Source organism: Mirounga leonina, unplaced genomic scaffold (assembly GCF_011800145.1).
Source record: "Mirounga leonina isolate KUSES-001 unplaced genomic scaffold, KU_Mleo_1.0 Mir_101609, whole genome shotgun sequence".
NCBI lineage: Eukaryota > Metazoa > Chordata > Mammalia > Carnivora > Phocidae > Mirounga > Mirounga leonina.
In genome coordinates this window covers 3,248,539-3,268,039 of record NW_023270164.1, presented here as the reverse complement: position 1 = coordinate 3,268,039, position 19,501 = coordinate 3,248,539, and the positions used below count along the sequence as shown (strand labels likewise).

General features: G+C 40.1%; 1 protein-coding gene and 1 non-coding gene across 2 annotated transcripts in view; one reads left to right on the top strand and one right to left on the bottom strand.

The window, feature by feature from the left end:
• XK (X-linked Kx blood group) overlaps positions 1-19,501 on the bottom strand; it is a 44,833-nt gene that overhangs the window by 6,510 nt on the left and 18,822 nt on the right. The gene's annotated exons all lie outside the window — the stretch shown is intronic.
• On the top strand, positions 5,417-5,546 carry LOC118010635. The gene has a single exon (XR_004679275.1). It is a non-coding gene; the product is annotated as a small nucleolar RNA SNORA63 (small nucleolar RNA).

Genomic DNA, 19,501 nt, shown 5'->3' with positions numbered 1-19,501 from the left:
TTTTGTCTTCGTACACATACAGTATTTATAGTTATATTTTTGGTACTTCAAATTATTTATTACTTTTAACAGTCTAATGACCCAAATGATTTTTTTAAGCATTTACCCATTTTTCTCTTGTTAGGTCAATTATTTCCAAATTGCATTTATTTCTCTATGAAGAGAATGAGCCAATGATTACCCAATTGGTGCTCAGTGGCAACTACCTACTGAAGCCCTCTGAGAATGCAAAGAAATTGTCGTAAAATCACTGACTTCAACCGTCACTCCCACTGTTGGGTGCTCACTGCCAAATGTCACAGATAGAAAGGGGTCCAAGAAGAGAGATGCACTTGGAAGAAAAGAAGCTTGTATGCTCTTGCAAATACCTACTTATTCAGACTTAAATGGAGAAAAGTTCCCTGATGCCACTTCCCAACCTTATCCTCCCACAGTCAACACAAAAGGGGATCCGTTGGCAGTCCTGCCCATTTAAGTGGCACTTCAGAGAAGTCTCACTTCCCCTAATAATCCTATTCTCATTTTCTATGAGTGTGTGTGTGTGGGGGGGCATTTTGCTGCTCTCATCTTTTATTAGAAGGTAAGACATCACCTTAGGTAAAGCTGAATAGAAGGCTTGGGCACTTTTCCAAACTCTTGTCACACTTATAAAGCTTCTTCCCACTCAATTCCTGCCAAATCACCTCCTTCCAAATGAACTCTTTTCCTATTTCACAGAGAAACAAATTATTAGGCATGAATTTACTCATTTCCTGACTTGACACCAAAACCGAATCCCTATGTTAAGTGATGATGAATATTTTATTCCTCAGGATTCCTCTTAGGAGGAGAATTCTATATGTAGGAGAAGGGAAACAGTTTCTCTGTTGCTTTGGACAGGTAACAGAGGCTGCTCCCCAGGTGGAAGACAGTAAATGGCTGTTCTCTGTGATGTGTCTACTCTCCATGGACACTGGATCTTCAAATAAAACGACTGAACTTACAAAATGTTTAGGTGGAATAGATATTTCCCAAAAATTTAGTGAATGACTTCAAGGAAGGAACTGGCACACACAGAAGGAATGTGGAGTACGGTGGCAGAGGGCAACTGAACGGGTTAGCACAGGAAGCTTCTGAAAATTGGAATTTTAACCAGATTTTTTTTTTAAGATTTTAGTTATTTATTTGCCAGAAAGAGAGCGAGAGCACAAGCAGGGGGAGCAGCAGGGAGAGGGAGAAGCAGGCTCCCTGCTGAGCAGGGAGCCCGATGAGGGGCTCGATCCCAGGACCCTGGGATTATGACCTGAGCTGAAGGCAGACACTGAACCGACTGAGCCACCCAGGCGCCCCTATAACCAGATTTCTGAAGGGCAGTACTTTTTATCTCTTTTTCTTTCAACTCATTAGCTGCAAAGTGCTTTCCTTACTATCTGGAGCCAGGATCTGCTGTACTGCACTCCACCACTTGCTTCCTTCTCAAAAACCTTGCTCCATCAATTACCATCTTTCTCTTCGCAAGTTGCAGCTGCTCCCTCTATCTTGGCTCTGTTCCTTGAGTGTACAAATATGCCTAAGTCAGCTGCATCTAAAAAACCATCCTTCACTTGCAAAAACCGACATAATTGTGGAAGCTGTGTGATGGATACAGGAGAGTCATTATAATATCTTCTCAATCTTTTTGCCTGTTGCAAAATTGCTATAATAATAATGCTAAAAGGAAGGAAAGAAGGAAGAAGAGAAGGGAGGGGAGGGGAGGGAAAGGAAGGGAAGAGTAGGGTGCGGGAAAGAGAGAGGAAGGACCCCTCCTTCACCCTGAACTTCTGTCTACTACTCCAATCTCCTTGACATTTTTCAGTCAATCCTCTTGAGTTATCTCTAATCAAACACTCACTCTTTAATCCTCAACTGCTTGCAGTCTGGATTTTGGTCTGGCTCCTTCCTGATCTCTCTGTAACATGGGATGTTGCTTACTCGCACCTTCTTGAAACTTTTCCTGTAGAAGAGATCACACTATTTGCTCCTAATCATCCCCTCACTTTCCTTGCAGCCTCTTCTCAACTTCATTCATAGGCACATCTTTCTCTTCCACTCAGGAACCATGGTTATATGGTCTCCTTCTATCCAAGGGCCTCCTAGATTTCTCTTCCTAGATATCTTATAGGTGCCTCAAAACAAAACAAACAACAAAACAGTACCACAAACAGAACAAAACTTATTTTCCTGAAAACTCCTCTGATGTTTCCTCTAACAGCCCCTGACACCATCACCCCAGATCACCCTATCCAGAAAAATTTATGTTTAGTCGGACTTTTCCCCTTCCTCTCCCATCACAGCCAAGTAGATCTCTAAACCTGCTGCTCTGCATGGCTCATGGACCAGCAGCACAGACACTGACTGGGAATTGGTTAGACGTGCTCTGCCTCAGACCCAGTCAATCAGAATCTGTATTTTATTTTATTTTATTTTATTTTATTTTATTTTATTTATCTATTTGACAGAAAGAGACACAGTGAGAGAGGGAACACAAGCAGGGGGAGTGGGAGAGGGAGAAGCAGGCTTCCCATGGAGCAGGGAGCCCAATGCGGGGCTCGATCCCAGGACCCTGGGATTATGACCTGAGCCAAAGGCAGACACGTAATGACTGAGCCACCCAGGTGCCCCCAGAATCTGTATTTTAATAGGATTTTCAAGGTGATCTGTATGACCATTACAGTTTGAGAAGTACGGCCCTGAGTTCTTTTCCTCTTGCCTTTCTGGTTCTGTCACTAGCTAACTCTCATGTGGTTCTTGCCACAGTGTTCTAACTCATTTCTTTCTCTGCCACCAGTCTTCCTTTTCTCTTTGCCTGGATAAACCCTACTTGTTCTTCAAGGTTCAGTTAAAGGGTTAACTCATCAATGATGCTTTTCCTTAGCCTTTTTATTCGACTACATGCATTCAGTTGTGCTAAATGCTTCCAAGACTCTTCCGAGCTCAATTAACCGCCCCTTTACTGAGATCTCATAGCCAGCCACCTATGCAGACCTTTATTTCATCACTTGATATCTTGGGTTTGGCGTGATCTCCTAGGTGTAGCCACTGTTTCATACAGATTTTTATCACCAGCACCTAGCACAGTGACTGGCACAAAGCAGGTAACTGATACATGTATACTGAATAAATGAATTAAAAAAGTGCACAACTTGTGAACAGCCTTTTTTCAGCACTGGATAAGGAATTTAAGCTCCAGATCTCTCATGGACTTAAAATTGAAGTGAGCAATGAGAACTCTCAAAGCCCCTTACCAGAGGGTTATGGGCTGTGGTTATGGGCTTCCTATGCAAATACATCTGCTTCCATGTGCCTTTCTCAATCAAGAAGTTGCACCGGTTTCCAACATTTCCTGAGGTTGGATCCAAATTAGAAAATGTCTTTGAGATTCAAGTGTACATTCTAAAAAAAAAAAAAAATTCCCTTTGAGGTACATGAGAGGCCTGCAAAACAGGGAGATGTAGGAACAGTACAATATTCTCTGACCACAGGCATAACTAAGGAAGCTAAGCACTGCTTCAGCATGTGGGGGCCCAACCAGAAGCAAGACCATTCTGGATGATCTTGGCAGTGTTGGGTTTTCCTGGCCACTTATCTAGATCACTGTTCTTTTTTTTTAAGAATTTTTTTTTAATTATTATTATGTTAATCCCCATACATTATAGATCACTGTTCGTGCAGGATTCCACAGCTTACTCCTGGGAGTGATCCCTGACCACTTTTTCTAGAACCCAGTGTTCTACTTTTCTAGTGTGCTGCCCTAATTCCACCCCAGGCCCTGAAAACTGGTTAACAAACTGTCAATAAAGAGGTTGAGAATGAGAAAGCTCATCATCACCATGAGCATCCACATCTGCCACCCTCCCTCCCTAGCTGTTACTATAAATATTGCTTTAGTTCTTTATTTTAATGGCTTTATTGAGATATAATTCACACACCATACAACTCACAATCTAAAGTGTACAATTCAGTGGGTTTTTTTTTAAAGTCGATTCATAAATATGTGCAACCATCACCAGAGTCAAATTTTTTTTTTTTAAACAAGCTGTGGCCAGATTTATTAAAGAAAAATTTTGCATGATTTACTTTCACCAGTCTGTTCTGGCATGCTTCGAATGATATCAGAATCACCTGGATCAATGACAGCCAGTGTGCGTATTCTGTAGTATTTCCCACATGCTGTGCCCAATTCAATATTATTGCCACTGTAGTGATGGACACCAGTTTTGGCCAACATGGCGTAGTATTCTATTTCAGATCTCCTCAAGGCTGGGCAGTTGTTGGCGAGGATGACCAGTTTCGCTTTGCCATGTCTGATCATTTTCAGAGTCTGCTTGTACCCCCAGCACGTACTTTCCACTTTTCCTAACAAGCTGGAGCCTGGAGTTGATCGACTCCAGCGGCTTTTTCGTCTTCTTTGCAGCCACCATCTTCCTGCCTTAGATGAGGGACGGCCCCAACCAAAAGCAGCCGCCAAAATGGCCGGGAGAGAGAAAGGCCACCAGAGTCAGTTTTAGTACATTTTTATCACTTCAAAAAGAAACCCGGTGCCCGTTAGCTATCATTTCTCCAACCTCCTCCACTACTCAGCCCTACGCAACCACTAATCAGCCCTACGCAACCACTAATCTACTTTCTGTCTCTTTAGATTTCCCAATTTTGGACTTACATGTGAATGAAATCATATGTGTCTTTTGTGACCGGTTTCTTTCACTTAGCATAATGTTTTCAAAGTTCATCTATATTGTATGGACATACTACATTTTTTAAATTTTTTAAATTCATTCATCAATTGATGTAAATTTGCATCATTTCTGGTTACTATGAGTAGTGCTGTTATGAACATTCATGTACAAATATGTTTTCAGTCTATCATATATGCTGGGTCATATGATAACTTTATATCTAATCATTTGAGGAACTGCCACACTGTTTTCCAAAGCAACTGCATCATTTTATATGTATGCAGGTGTATGAGGGTTCTAATTTCTCTACATCCTTGCCAGTGTTTATTATTATTGACTTGAATTTTTATTATTATTAACTTTTTGATTCTAGCCATCCTAGTGGGTGTGAAGTAGTATCTCATTGTGATTTTGATTTACATTTTCCTGATGACTAATGACGCCAAGCATCTTTTCATGTGCTTATTGGTCATTTGTCTACTTCCTTAGTTGCTTTTCATTACTAACTGTAGAACGAACTCATAAGAGATTTCACACAGTCCCATATGTATCCCAAAAAGTTTGACAAAATTCAAAGGCCAGATCTGCACAGACTAATTTAAGAATCAATATATTAGCCTTACCCAGAGCCATCAATGAGCATTTTTTTTAAAAGTACAATTCTATCTTCTCATGTTTTAATTCCCTAATAAAAAAAATAAGGCATCAAAAAGCAAAAAGAGATGCAGGATCTAGTTACAATGTAGCTATAAAGTGCTGCCTTGTCTTTGCCCCTGCTCAAAATAAAGCTGTTACCTTTCTAGCCCTGTCCGCCATGGTGCTTAGCAGCCAGGGATGCATGGTCTCAGACATGTTTACCAAGTAAAACACTGGCTTGAGGGGCGCCTGGGTGGCTCAGTCATTAAGCGTCTGCCTTCGGCTCAGGTCATGATCTCAGGGTCCTGGGATCAAGCCCCGCATCGGGCTCCCTGCTCAGCGGGGAGTCTACTTCTCCCTCTCCCACTCCCCCTGCTTGTGTTCCCTCTCTCGCTGTGTCTCTCTCTGTCAAATAAATAAATAAAATCTTTAAAAAAAAAAAAAAAGCAAAAAGAGGATTTTCATGCTGGCAATGGTAGATTAGTTTGTTTTAGTCTAGTATTTCTGCCAAGAACAAGTGGAAAAATATCCATTCAAAGGCATTAGAGATCTACCAAAGCAGTTGGTACTTCTTGGGCCAAGATCTCAAAGAAAAGTCCCAAGAAAAAATTCTGAAGCTGCTTTTCCTCTTAAGATATTTGTCCATATGATAGCAGGTACTAAGGGACTAAGACTCTGAATACAGCTTTCAGCAGTATCTCAAAGCTGGTGGGTGTGGGAGCAAATATTGACATTCTGGCCCTATAATGATCCTAGTATACACCCAAAGCTTTCTGGTGGGAACCGAAAAGACTAAAAGCTAGGAGTACAGGTGACCAGAAATAGATCAGCCCTCACGAAGACTGAAGTACAGAATTTAACCAACTCAAGTTGTAACTGAATCACATTCATCTGTATCTAATCCAATTACCTGCTATAAACAAAAGTTAAATCTTCCTGGGGGTGCCTGGGTGGCTCAGTCTGACTCTTGATTTCGGCTCAGGTCATGGTCTCGGGTGGTGGGATCACGCCCCGAGATGGGTTCTGCATTGGGCATCGAGCCTGCTTAAGATTCTCTCTCCCTCTCCCTCTGCCCCTCCCCACCCAACCCCCAACCCCACTCGGGTGCTCTCTCTCTCTCTCTCAAAAAAAAAAAAAAAAAAAGTTAAATCTTCCTCAAGAAAGATAATTCATCCAGAGCCTCAAATTATCTCTATTTTAAAATACAAATAACTGACATTTAATTAAAAATAAGTCGGCATGCCAACAACAAAACCAAGAAATGATCAAAATCCAAGAATGAAAACAGATGATAAAAACAGACCAATAGGAGATCTAGATATTGGAATTATCTTAGACTTAAAAATATCTGTAATTAATATGTTCACAAAATTATATGAGAAGATGAACTTATCAGAGACTGGAAACTATTTTAAAAACTGAACTCAAAAATATAGAACTGAAAAATTCAGTAAGTACAAATTAAAAATCAACAAGTAGGTTTAACAGATTAAAAATAGCTAATAATTAGTACCAGGCAGAAGGCAAGTCAGAAGAAAATGGAGAAACAAAAAGGATGGGAGACTTACAGGAAAGGGATAATGTCAGGGGGTGGGGAGAGAGAGAAAAAAGAAAAAGAATGGGTCAGAAGCAATATTTTTTTTTTAAAGATTTTATTTATTTATTTGACAGAGAGAGTGAGAGAGAGAGCACAAGAGGGGGGAGTGGGAGAGGGAGAAGCAGACTCCCTGCTGAGCAGGTAGCCCGATGCGGGACTCAATCCTGGGACTCCAGGATCATGACCTGAGCCGAAGGCAGTCGCTTAACCAACTGAGCCACCCAGGCGCCCGGGTCAGAAGCAATATTTAAAGAAATGAAGGCTAAGAATTTTCCTGAGCTGCTGAAATATAAAACTAAGACCCAAGTAGGATAAATATGAAAACTACACTAAGCGTATCATATTAAAATTGCTGAACACTAAAGTCAAAGTGAAAACCTTAAAAAAGCAATCAAGCGAACAAACAGATTAACTTCAAAGAAGCAACAAGGACATCGGCATCTCAACAGAAATAATGGAAGCCAGAAGACAAAGGAATGAGCATCTCAAAGTGGGAAGAAAACAACGTCTAAAGATGAAGGTAAAAGAAAGACATGACAAAACAAAAATGAGGGAATTTGTCACCAGCAGACCTGCTCTAAAGAAAATAATAAAGGTGATATTTGGGGCCCAATGAAATTTATCCCACATGGAAGCATGGAATACAGGAAGGTCTGAACAGGGACCAAAAGGATAAATACAACTCAATTTTTATAATGGGCAAAGAGACTTGAACAATCAAATCACACACACACACACACACACACACGCACAAGCACACACACACAATGTCCAATAAAGATGTGAAAAGGAACTCAAGCTCATTAGTCATCAGGAAACACAAATTCAATCTAAAATGAGACACTATTACATACCCACTGTATTACTAAAATTAAAACCAAGTGTTGGCCATTGGAACTCTTATATACTGCTTGTGGGAATGTAAAATGATACAACCACTTTTGCAGTTTCTACTAAAGTTAAACATAGGTTATTCCCTATGGCCCAGCAATTCTACTCCTGAGGATAGATGTTAACAGAGCTACATATATATGTATACTAAAAGGCAAGTACTAGGATCTTTTCAGCAGCATTATTCTTAATAATCCCAATCTGGAAATAATCTAAATATTAATCAAGAGAAGAATGTGTATCAATTCATTGTGGTATATTCATACAATGGAATGCTACACAACTACACTAAAGAACAAACTTGTACCACAAGCCACAACATAAATAACTCTCACAAAGACAGTGTCGAATGAAAGAAGCTAGGCCTGATTCTATTTATATGGATTTTTTAAAAACAGGAAAAATTAATCTGTGATGTTAGAAGTCTGCTTTCTGCTTAGTGGTTACCCTTTGGGAAGGAGGCTTGGGAAAGTGATTGAGAAGGGGTATAGGGAGGCTTCTGGGAGTGCGGGTACTCTTCTGTTTCTTGACCTGGATAGAGGGCTACATGGGTGCATTTACTTCACACACATAGTATAGTTTTCTGTATACCTTTTATACTTCAATAAAAATGTTTACTTAAATACATCTAGATGCACTACTACTATACTTACTAGGCACTTAATAAATGTCTATTAGACAGTATTTTAAATTTTTTTTATTTTAAAGATTGTATTTCTTTATTTGACAGAGAGTGAGCAAGCACAAGCAGGGGGAGCATCAGGCAGAGGGAGAGGGAGAAGCAGACTCCCCGCTGAGCAGGGAGCCCGACGCAGGGCTTGAGCCCAGAACCCTGGGATTGTGACCCAAGCCGAAGACCGACGGTCAACCGACTGAGCCACCCTGGCGGCCCTAGATTACATTTTTATTTATTTATTTTTTTTAAGATTTTATTTATTTATTTGACAGAGTAAGACACAGCGAGAGAGGGAACACAAACGGGGAGTGGGAGAGGGAGAAGCAGACTCCCCGCCGAGCAGGGAGCCCAATGCGGGACTCGATCCCGGGACTCCAGGATCATGACCTGAGCCGAAGGCAGTCGCTCAACCAACTGAGCCACCCAGGCGCCCCCTAGATTACATTTTTAAATGGCAAAAAAACTACTCATTCATTACTGCAATGAAGTTGTTTCAGAAATAGTTTCCTTCCGTACGCTGGCAAAATGCCAAATAGAAAACATAGTTCAAACTCCTACTTAGCTCACTTTAGCAAAACCGGTTCTACAGATGTAACCAGAATGACACTCTAATGCTGTAAAATACATTTTAAAGTTCTAGTGATTAAGACCTTACTGTTACCAAAATCTTACTTGAACATCTGCCAGTTTACCAGATGTTTGATCCGAAATTGAGGACTTTCAAAACGTATTTATATCTTGTTTAGTACTCAGAATTGTCAGAACAAATATTATGGCCCATCATTCATAGCATGCATGATGTGATTATTACTGTCTACAATCCCCAGAGATCCTGAATGATTTTGCTATTTTTCTCCCCAAAATATTTTGATTTCTTGCCTAAGGAAACTGGATGATAAAATCTCCTTCAGCTCATCTCTTTTATGTTCAAAAAAATTATTGTACTTTTACTTCATGCCCGGGACTTGTATAAAGACTTTATAGGTACTAATCACTTCATCCTAACAATTCTATAAAGTAAATACTCTTATTATCTTCATTATACAGATGAGAAAACAGATACACAAAGATGCTAAATAACTTCCCAGAAATCACTCAACTAGCAGAGCTAAAATCCAAACCTAAGCAGTCTTGCTCTAGAGTCTTGGTCTTAACCAGTAGGCAATTCTGCCTAAATAAATATAATGAGGTCCACTGCCCTAGCAGTCGTCTTAGCTTCAGTTTTCATCTCTTTTATCAATGGGAGGCAAGAAATAGCAATCTGGTACCCCTGAAATTGCCCAGGGCCTCAAGGAGTGTGGCAAAAGCCCCCCCTCCGAGTATTTGGGGAGTTGTCCAATCCTTCCTTGCTTCCACTGAGCCCAAATTCCATACCTATTTTCTATTAACATGAGTATTCTTTATATAAAGACTTCCTGAAATCATGCTGTCTAGGCACCTGGGAGTGGGTAGGCCTCACTGCACTAAGCTGGTTTCTGGGAATCGCCTCCCAAGGCACAACAAATGAGAGGGAAAAAAGTGAGGCAGGCTCCTCTATCTGCCCTTCCAACTTCCTTATCATCCTGCCTCAGGCAGAGAGGAGAGGCATCAGTGAGTTGAGCTACAGAAAAGAAAACCCTTGTCCTCCATAGCCAGACAAAGGAATTTAGTACCTGACCCATGTACAGGCCCCTATATCAGGTTATCTAACAGCAAAATGGTAGGAGGACCACTCAGAACCCCAAGACAGAAGTTCTACATTTTGCTGCACCTTAACTACGGCAAGACACCTCAAACCTTCTTAAAACAGTTATGTATGTACAGTAAACTTCGTAAATAATCAGGCACAGCCACTTGACCCTCCACAACTGAAATACTCTCTTCCATTTTCTGCCTTTGCCAACACTTGAGCCATAGACACTCACACAACTATTTGCACAGACATCCTTACCTCCACTAGTCTTTTCAACTCCCGCAATGATTCTCAGTATAATTTCCCCCCAAATCTATCTTCCCTTCCCTCTTTTCAAATGCTTTTCTGTTCTTCTTATTTAATGGCCTTATTTTGTATGTGCTTATGGTTGTAAATAACATGAAAACCTTTAGAAATATGTAGAATATAAATAACAAAAGTGGATAAGTAAATGGCTTGGACTTTGCAAAGAAGACCTCAGTTCTTCTGTGTGTGACCTGCTCAGGGCCCCCAATTCCAAGTTGTACTACCAAGACCTACTTTGCATCGATGTGGATGTGGAGTCAGAAGGTCCTGTGCTGGATTCTTCAAACACAGGCTCTAGAAGGAAACCTGCGAAGCTATATAAGCAGCACTGCCATCCTCCAGTGAAGCCAAGCACGGCCTTGACAACATACTCTTACAGGGGGTGGGGGGAGGTCCTTCACACTGAGTAACATTAAGTAACTTCCACTGGCTTGTGGCCACAGAATCCAGAAAAGAAAATCGAAGCCTACACCCAGAGAGAAACCAAGCCTGGATGAAAAGTCTTGGTGCTACACAAGAGCATTTTCTCCCCCAGAGCATTCAGAGGTGAGTTCAATTTAGGAGGAATGGGTATGAACCCACCCTCAAGTCTTTCAGACTTCGTATTGTCATATACATTGACATACACCATTACATAATCACAGAGACCACTGTTTAGACTGCTATAACAGCTATGTATACTGTACTGAATACAGCCGAGAATGCTCTTTGATGCAGAAAAGTATTATATATATTATCACTTCTTTGTTGGATTTGCAATGGCTAAATAAATTCATCTGGGGGTGCCTGGGTGGCTCAGTTGGTTAAGCGACTGCCTTCGGCTCAGGTCATGATCCCAGAGTCCTGGGATCGAGTCCCACATCGGGCTCCCTGCTCAGCGGGGAGCCTGCTTCTCCCTCTGACCCTCTCCTCTCCCATGCTGTTTCTCTCTCGCTCGCTCTCTAATAAATAAATAAATAAAATCTTTAAAAAAATAAAAAATAAAAAATAAATTCATCTGGTTATAGGCTGATGAGAGCATTGTGCAGTTCAAACACAGACAACTAACAGAGCAGACGTTTAAGCAACTTCCATATTGGAGCAAAGTCAATACAATACACCTAAATCAACCTTAGGGTAAGAAGAAAACAAGCTATAGTAATCTTTTACAGCTTTATTGTGGTATAATTGATATACAAAAAACTGTACATATTTAATGCATACAATTTGATGAGTTTGGACATACGCAAGTAAAATTTTTAGTAGCTAAAATTTAAAATAACCACTAACTTCAATGAGCCTATGTTTAACCAATTTTCTAACTACCCAATGCTCACTTTTAGGTAAGAGAGAAATATGTCTAATTCATACCCTTAATAGAATACAAGCTCAACCAAAACACAGATCCCGTTTTGTTCACTGATGCCTGGCAACAAGTACAGTGCCTGGCACACAGTGGGTGTTCAACAGATATTTGTTGAAGAAGTCAGGTGATAACAAAGATTTACTATTAAATAAAAAATAGTGTATTCAAGCCAGTATAACATATCTTCTTCGTTTACCAAACCATATGCTACGAACATGTTCCCAACAGTGTACCATCCTCAATCCTTTCAGAATGTTTCTAATACATATGGGATCTTCTCCAAAGAAAGGCAGAAGGATAACAAATATAAGGCTGAAAACTACATGAGCAAAATAGGTTTCTGGAAGGCCCCTGTTTACCAGAAAACCAAACGCCCAGAAATCTCCATTTCCTTTGGACTGTTTAACTGAGTTTCGTGGCACATTTGTTCTGCCAGTCACTGTTATTTTAAAAGAGATCAGTTAACCAACTCTTTGCTCAATATATTACTATCCTTTTTACTAAGCATTAACTAAAATAATTCAAATGCACTTCTAAAAGATTTAAAAATGAAGAAAACTTTGAAATCAAAGAATTAGCAAGTTTTCTAGATTCTTTCTCGATAATCCAGTGCCCTACTCACACACACATATGCACTTCCTTTAATTAACCCTGACATTTGGATCCTAGTCCACATCCACCAGAACAACTCAGAAAATGTGTTCACAGAAGCAGATAGTAACAACTGCATGTCCTTAAGTTCAACTCGAAGTAGCCAATTCTCGGAAGTTTTGAAGTCATGAATTTATTGTCTTTTTCCTAAACACAATGAACATATGCCACTATAGTTATAAGATACTTTAAATTTATGCTTAATATTATTTTCCCTAGAGAAAATTCAATTTCATTCTATCCACTGATTCCAAATTACTTTTAGGTCCCTTGAGGCACAATTAGAAATACCAGATACAGCTTCCAATCTGAAGCAAGCATTAAAAACTATTTATCTCTGGAAATATAAAGCTTGGCTCTCTAAATCTTTCTCAGTCTCCTACATGCTGAAAAACTGCAGAATCAGCCTTAATTAAAAAAAAAAAAAAAGGCCAGCGATACCAATGACTATTACCCACATTATAATACAGCTGTGAGAGCCAGTTTGACCCTTTCTACATGTTCCCCTTGCCCATCTGCAAATCTCCAGCCCTTAGCCAACCTGTTTCTCCTACTCAGGGTGATCTTTGACAGCAGAGGATGAGGAAGGATTGAGTATGTCACACTTGAGAAATAAAAATGTGAATTCAATTCACCTTTTAAAAAAAGTCTTTAGTATGTTCACATGCCTGTCACCAGGCCAAGTGCTATTCAACATGTGCTTAAGGAGGTGTTTGTAGTAATGTATGAGGAATGCTATTATTTATGCATATTTTTCTCAAATTAAAGTTCTTATTTTAGAATAGTTTTAAAAGTAGACATACAAAAGCTGGTTCTTTGAAAAAAAATCACAAAATTGATAAACTCCTAGCTGGACTGATCAAGAAAAAAAAAACAATATGAATTACCAATATCAGAAATGAGGGGCTCTCACTACAGACATTAAACATATAAGGAAGTATTATTAACGTTTGCCAATAAATTCAGTAACTTAGGTGAAATGGACAAATTGCTGGAAAAATACAACTTACCAAAAGTGACACAAGATGAGATTAAAAATCTGAATAGCTGTCTATCTATTAAGGAAATTAAACTCATTAGCAATACCTTCCTATGAAGAAAAATTAATTCATCACTGTTTTGCATCAAGACCAGAGAAGGAGCCAAAACACAGAATCCAAACTCACTTGAATCACCTTTTATAAGGTTAAAAATTTCATTAAATTAAAATCCATTAAAGTTACCAATGCTGTACCCCCCCCCCAAAAAAAAGTAGGCACATACCCCTTGCAGACTTGTCATCTAGTGTAGCTTCCCTAAAAGGGGACCCTCCATAAATAAACAATTAATAATATAGTAAATTAACCTATAGTGAGCATCTTAACCAAGGGTCTATACCACATGCCAATGTTTTCTGCTTGTCTTATTTAATTTTCACAACAATCCCGTGAAGCCTGTGTTGATAGATGCAGTTTATAAATTAAGAGACAAAAGGTCTCTGAGGTCAGCTCAGTTACACTATTCAATAATAGAACAGGCAATGAGCCCAAGCTCCTGACCTTAGTCCCAGAGGATTTAAGCAAAGTACCAGCTGTGTTTCAGCTTTGAGGTTGCCCAGAATGAGAATGCCCCCTGAATTTCCCAGCACTGATGCCCCAGAGCTGTGGAGAAACCTCCAGCAAGAATATAATACTGTTTGGGCTCAGAGCTCCCCAATCCCGAGCTGCCCCATAGGATCTTCATGTGTGTCTTGACCATCTAGGTTTCTCAATGAGCTCCCGGATCTCTTCATGGAAATTTAATTCAGAGCCTACTGAGGCCAACAAAAAGGAAGGAGGACGGAAGGAAAAGAAAGAAAAGGGAAGTGAGAAGAGAGGAAAGGAATAAAACAGCCTCTGTAACATTTCAAAGCACTTTCAAAACCAGTATCTGCCTTGTCCTCCTACCCTCCTAAGAAGGTAGGCAAAACAGTCATTGTCACTTCTGCTTCATAAAAGAAACTGAGATCTAGGAAGCCATATAAAATCAAAAGGAGAATGGAAAAATAGTGTTAGACTCATATGGTAGAACAAGGGTTGGCAAATTGGGTCCTATTTTTGTACAGCCCAAGAGCTAAGAATGTTTTGTACATTTTTAAAGGGTCGGGAAAACAAGCAAAAACAAAGAATAAGTGACACAGACCATGATGGCCTGCAAAATCTAAGATATTTACCATCTGCCCCTTTACAGAAAATTGTTGCCTACAATAGAACACTTCTAAGTCACACACACAAAATAAACTAGCACTACATTCATCAGCATGCATGGTTCTCGAAATATTAATTATGTGGAGCAAAAATGCAAATTTCAAGATGATGTCTGCAATATGATAAAGATTAAAGATCTACAAAATCAATGTATGATTTTTATGGATACAGTACAAATGCAATTAAGTTATAAATCCTGCATGAGAACAATAAATTCTGAAATCATGACAAGGGTCACAGGGTGCCCCAATTATACTAATATGTTATTTCTTAAAGAGGAAAAAAAATATAATTCTGAAGCAAACATGTCATGTGAATATCTGATAAAGTACACAAAGAGGTATGTGGGTGTTTGTTATATTATTCTCTACTCCTGTCTATATGCTTTAATATTTTACAATACCAATATTTTGAGTTAATGTACAAAGAAAAAAATATCTGCAGTTAATAAGTGGGCGGATAGTGCAGATATTGTGTGTGGTTTTTAGCAGACCGCAGAGAAACATCAAAAAAGCTCTCGTGACATCCTTGTGGGCAAGTCACAGACAGCTCATATGCCAATATGAGTGCAGTTAGATGGATTTGCAACTGGATAAGCAATCTGTACTCATACTCTTCACTACTTCCATTCAGGCTAAAGGGCATTTATCAAGGAGCTTGAGGCTGTGGCTTTGGAGCTGTCCTAGTCTCACATTCTTGTAAACTACTGAAGACATACAAGTATACCTGGGACAAAACTGGGAAGACAAGAGAATCATGATTCAAAATGATCTCGACAGGCTGATACCCTGGGCATGAATCCAAGAAAAGGAAATAGAACAAGAAAAAACATCAGGCCCTACCTTTATATATTTAAAAATACACTGTACAGGTACAGATGGGTAAATGTTGGCTTAGCCGGTCTCAGTATGACCAAAAAAAAAACCACAAAAAACAGAATTTATATCCATCCATAGAAACCAATTGTATCATTCAGCTCCTCCCGAAGCTACATTTGGGCACATAAATAAAATCACAGAGTTCAGATTAAAGCCAAAAAATAAAATAAAACATAGTCCCACTGCTATCAGCTTTTGTGGAATAGGTCTGCAACATCACATGCAATGACGAATGCCATGTTTTAAGAAAAAAAGTGACAAGCCAGATTTTATGTCAAGTACAGTAACCTTGATAGCTACAAAGCATTCCATTAGAGAAATGACTGGAAGATCTGGAGAACAGAAAAGAAAAAGGAGACAAGATAGTTGTGAATATCTGGAGGTCTGCCATGAAGGGAGAGTGGATGTGTTAGTGCTGCTTTAGTGGGAAAAAAATCAGGTCTAACCATGAGGCTGAAGATTAAAGGAGGCTGATTTCCATATAATACAAGTGAAAAATCTCTACTTAATGTCAGCTTGGTGCGGTATTAGAGTGAAAGGGATTTATTCCCCACGCCCCGCCCCCCCCCCCGCCCGTCTCCTCTCAACTGTGCTCTGCGGAAACAGAATGTGGAAGAAGTGACAGTGTCCCAGTTCTGAGCCTACATCACAAGAGGCTCTGCAGCCTGCATGCTTTGACTCTTCCCAGAGCCCTGCAACCAGCAGGCTAGCCTGCTGCGGGAGTAGAGCACCTGTAAGTGAGCCATTCCAAGTACAGTCATCCTAGATCAGTCATTCCCAAATGACCCAAGATCAGCCTGGCTGGCCCAGACCAGAACTGCCTGGTTGACCTGTAGACTGATGAGCAATAATGTCTTAGGTGATCTGTAACTTACAATAGCTAACTGATATCAAGGAGACCTCTTGTCCCCTTTCCTGGCATATGGTACCTTGGTCTCTACTCACCCCAGGCTATTCCCTCAAGTCTCTCACCTTCAGAAATCTATAAATGATAATCAGGTCTGTCTTTACGCTTGTGAATACTCCCAAACTCCAGGGTACACACAGTGAACTATTTCAGGAGAACAGCACTGGGGTGGGCCTGTGGGTTCCCAGCTTAGGAGATAGGAAATAAAGTGCTTGGATACCCATGTTGTGAGCACTCCTCATCTTGAAATCCCACTTTAGGTGGCTTAAGTGAGGGAGTAGCCTCTTACCACATATATTATTGAAGCCCCTATTCTCTCACCCTTTCCCTCAGGTATGTCCTTATAGAATCTGAGGTTGGGGATGTGGGGGTTGATTGTGGCAGGGCTGGTTTGTCACACTTGGAAAATCTTGAAGAAAGGAATCTAACCAATTCTTAGTGGCTTTTCTTTTTTTTTTCTGAATGTGGCACATACAGCTAGCTCCTGGGCCTGATGTCTTCTGGGGGAAAAGGAAAGGTCCCACTTAACTTATTATACAAGGAAGAACATACTAACAAGAAAGTTTTATCAATGGAACGGTGCCTTTTGAGTACTGAGAGCTCTACTGCTAAATATAACCAAGCAAAGGCTGGTGGGACCACCTTTAAGGGACACCAAAGAAGGGACTTCTACATAGAGTACAAAGTCAGACATGATGACCTCTTAAATCCTTTCTACCTCTTAACATTCTCCATCTCCATGAGAAGCAGTGTTGGCTAAAAGACTAGCAAAGGGCCAAGCATCCAAAATCCTGGGTTTCAGTCTTAGATTTGGGCCCTTAAACTTCCTGAACCTTGGTGTTAACAGATACAGTGGGCCTCCCACTTAACTGGTATCCTTCCTCCATTCTTCCTTGAAGGCAGAACTCTAACTCTGATTACATGCTCACCCTCCCACATGTTAAAGGAAGATGCTCACAGGTTTGGCCCCTGGGATAAATCCAGATTTCTGTAGACCAGTCTCCTACAATTTTTTGTTGCAAATGGAAAAAAATGATATTTGCATGGTATATTCACTGGGTTAAGTAGATGAAGTTATCTATCTATTCCAGACCCCACCCAACTGCTCTTTAGGGACAAGGGCATCTCTATCTTAGAGGCATCTGTAACTCTCTATTACTGTGGCTAGAGACAGGTGTAGCCTGACCTCTGTCTGGCCAATGAAACCCGAGGAGAATTCTGCTGAATGAAAAGGTGTTCCTCCCCAATAAAAAAAAAAAACACGCAGGAAGAAACCTCTCTCTTCTCCCTGACTTGGTCATGCCTACATGTGATGTCTAGACCTATAACAACCTGTAGATGTTTTAAAACATGGCGCCCAAATTCGTTGATATTCTTCCCACTGAGAAGTAGAGTCTGTGTCTCCTTCTTGAATCTGAGATCTAGTGACTGATATGGCAAAAATGATTCTGCCAGTTTCTGGGCGAACATATTAAGAAACAGAAAACTTCCACTGCATGTCTCTTAAAACAGTCATTCTTAAGACCTAGCTGCCAGACATTGGGGAGGGTATGTGCTATGGTGAGTGCCGTGAACTGTGTAAGACTGTTGAATCACAGACCTTGTACCTCCAAAACAAATAATACATTATATGTTAAAAAAAAAAAAAAAAAGAAGATAGCAGGAAGGGAAAAATGAAGGGGGGGAAATCGGAGGGGGAGACGAACCATGAGAGACTATGGACTCTGAGAAACAAACTGAGGGTTCTGGGGAGGGGATGGGTTAGCCTGGTGATGGGTATTAAAGAGGGCACGTATTGAATGGAGCACTGGGTGTTATACGCAAACAATGAATCATTGAACACTACATCAAAAACTAATGATGTAATGTATGGTGATTAACATAACATAATAAAGACCTAGCTGCCATGCTGTGAGGGAGCCAAGGAGAGGCCCACATGGAAAAGAACTAAGGCCTCTGTCCTCAGTCCCAGCTAAGCAACCAATAGGAAACAGAGTACCAAACTGCCAGCCATGTGAGTAAGCCCTTGGAAGTGGATTGTCTAGCCTTCAATCAAGCTGCTCCAGCTGACGCCACATGAGGCAGAGATAAGCTGACCCTGTGGAGATCTTCCCAAATTACAAGTTCATGGGCAAAAGAAACGACTATTGTTATTTTAAGTCATTGTTTTGTGGTGGTTTACTATGCAGCAATATCTTATGAATATACAGTCCTCTTGCAATCACGAGGGGAAACAGACACAAAGATGGAAAATGCCTAGGTCCTTGATGACACTGTTGTGCCGATAAATCAGCCAGCCATGGGATCATTCTGCCTCTGAATTTATTATATGAGGTGATATATATAATATATATATTTTTTAATTTTTATATTTTTATTTTTAAGCCACTTTTAGTTGGGACTTCTATCACTTGCAATTGCAATGTCTTAAATGATACCCTTTGCCTTTTCATCTATAAAAATGAAATTAATATGACTGCCATGCTCTTTAGTTTTCATCATTCACTGACTATATATTGAGAACCCATATGTGCCAAACTGGGTATGCACAAATGAGTAAGACAAAGACCCATGGCTAGACCAGTATCAGGCCTGACCACTCTCCCCACCCCCAACAAAAACTAATAAACATTCATTGAGGAAGCATGAAAAACACAGATAAGTGGAAAGAAGAAAAAATAACCCATAACCTATCTCAAGACAACTAATTAACATTTCAGTGTATTTCCTTTGAGACTCCTTTTGATGTTTTCTATTTTGTGTATGCATGTGCATATGTGCACGTGAGTGTGTGTGTGCAACACATGCAAAAAACTGAGATGTTGTGGCAGAAACTTATAAACTTATATAAAGCACTACACACACACACACACAAAGCACTACACACACACACCGAGCTATCCTTCAACATCCTTTCCATGTGCCTCTAAGAATGTACAAATTATAACTATTATCTTTAGATTAGTTCATAAAACACAGCTGGTCCTAGAAATAGGTGATACATTAAGGAAGTTTTTTTCTGA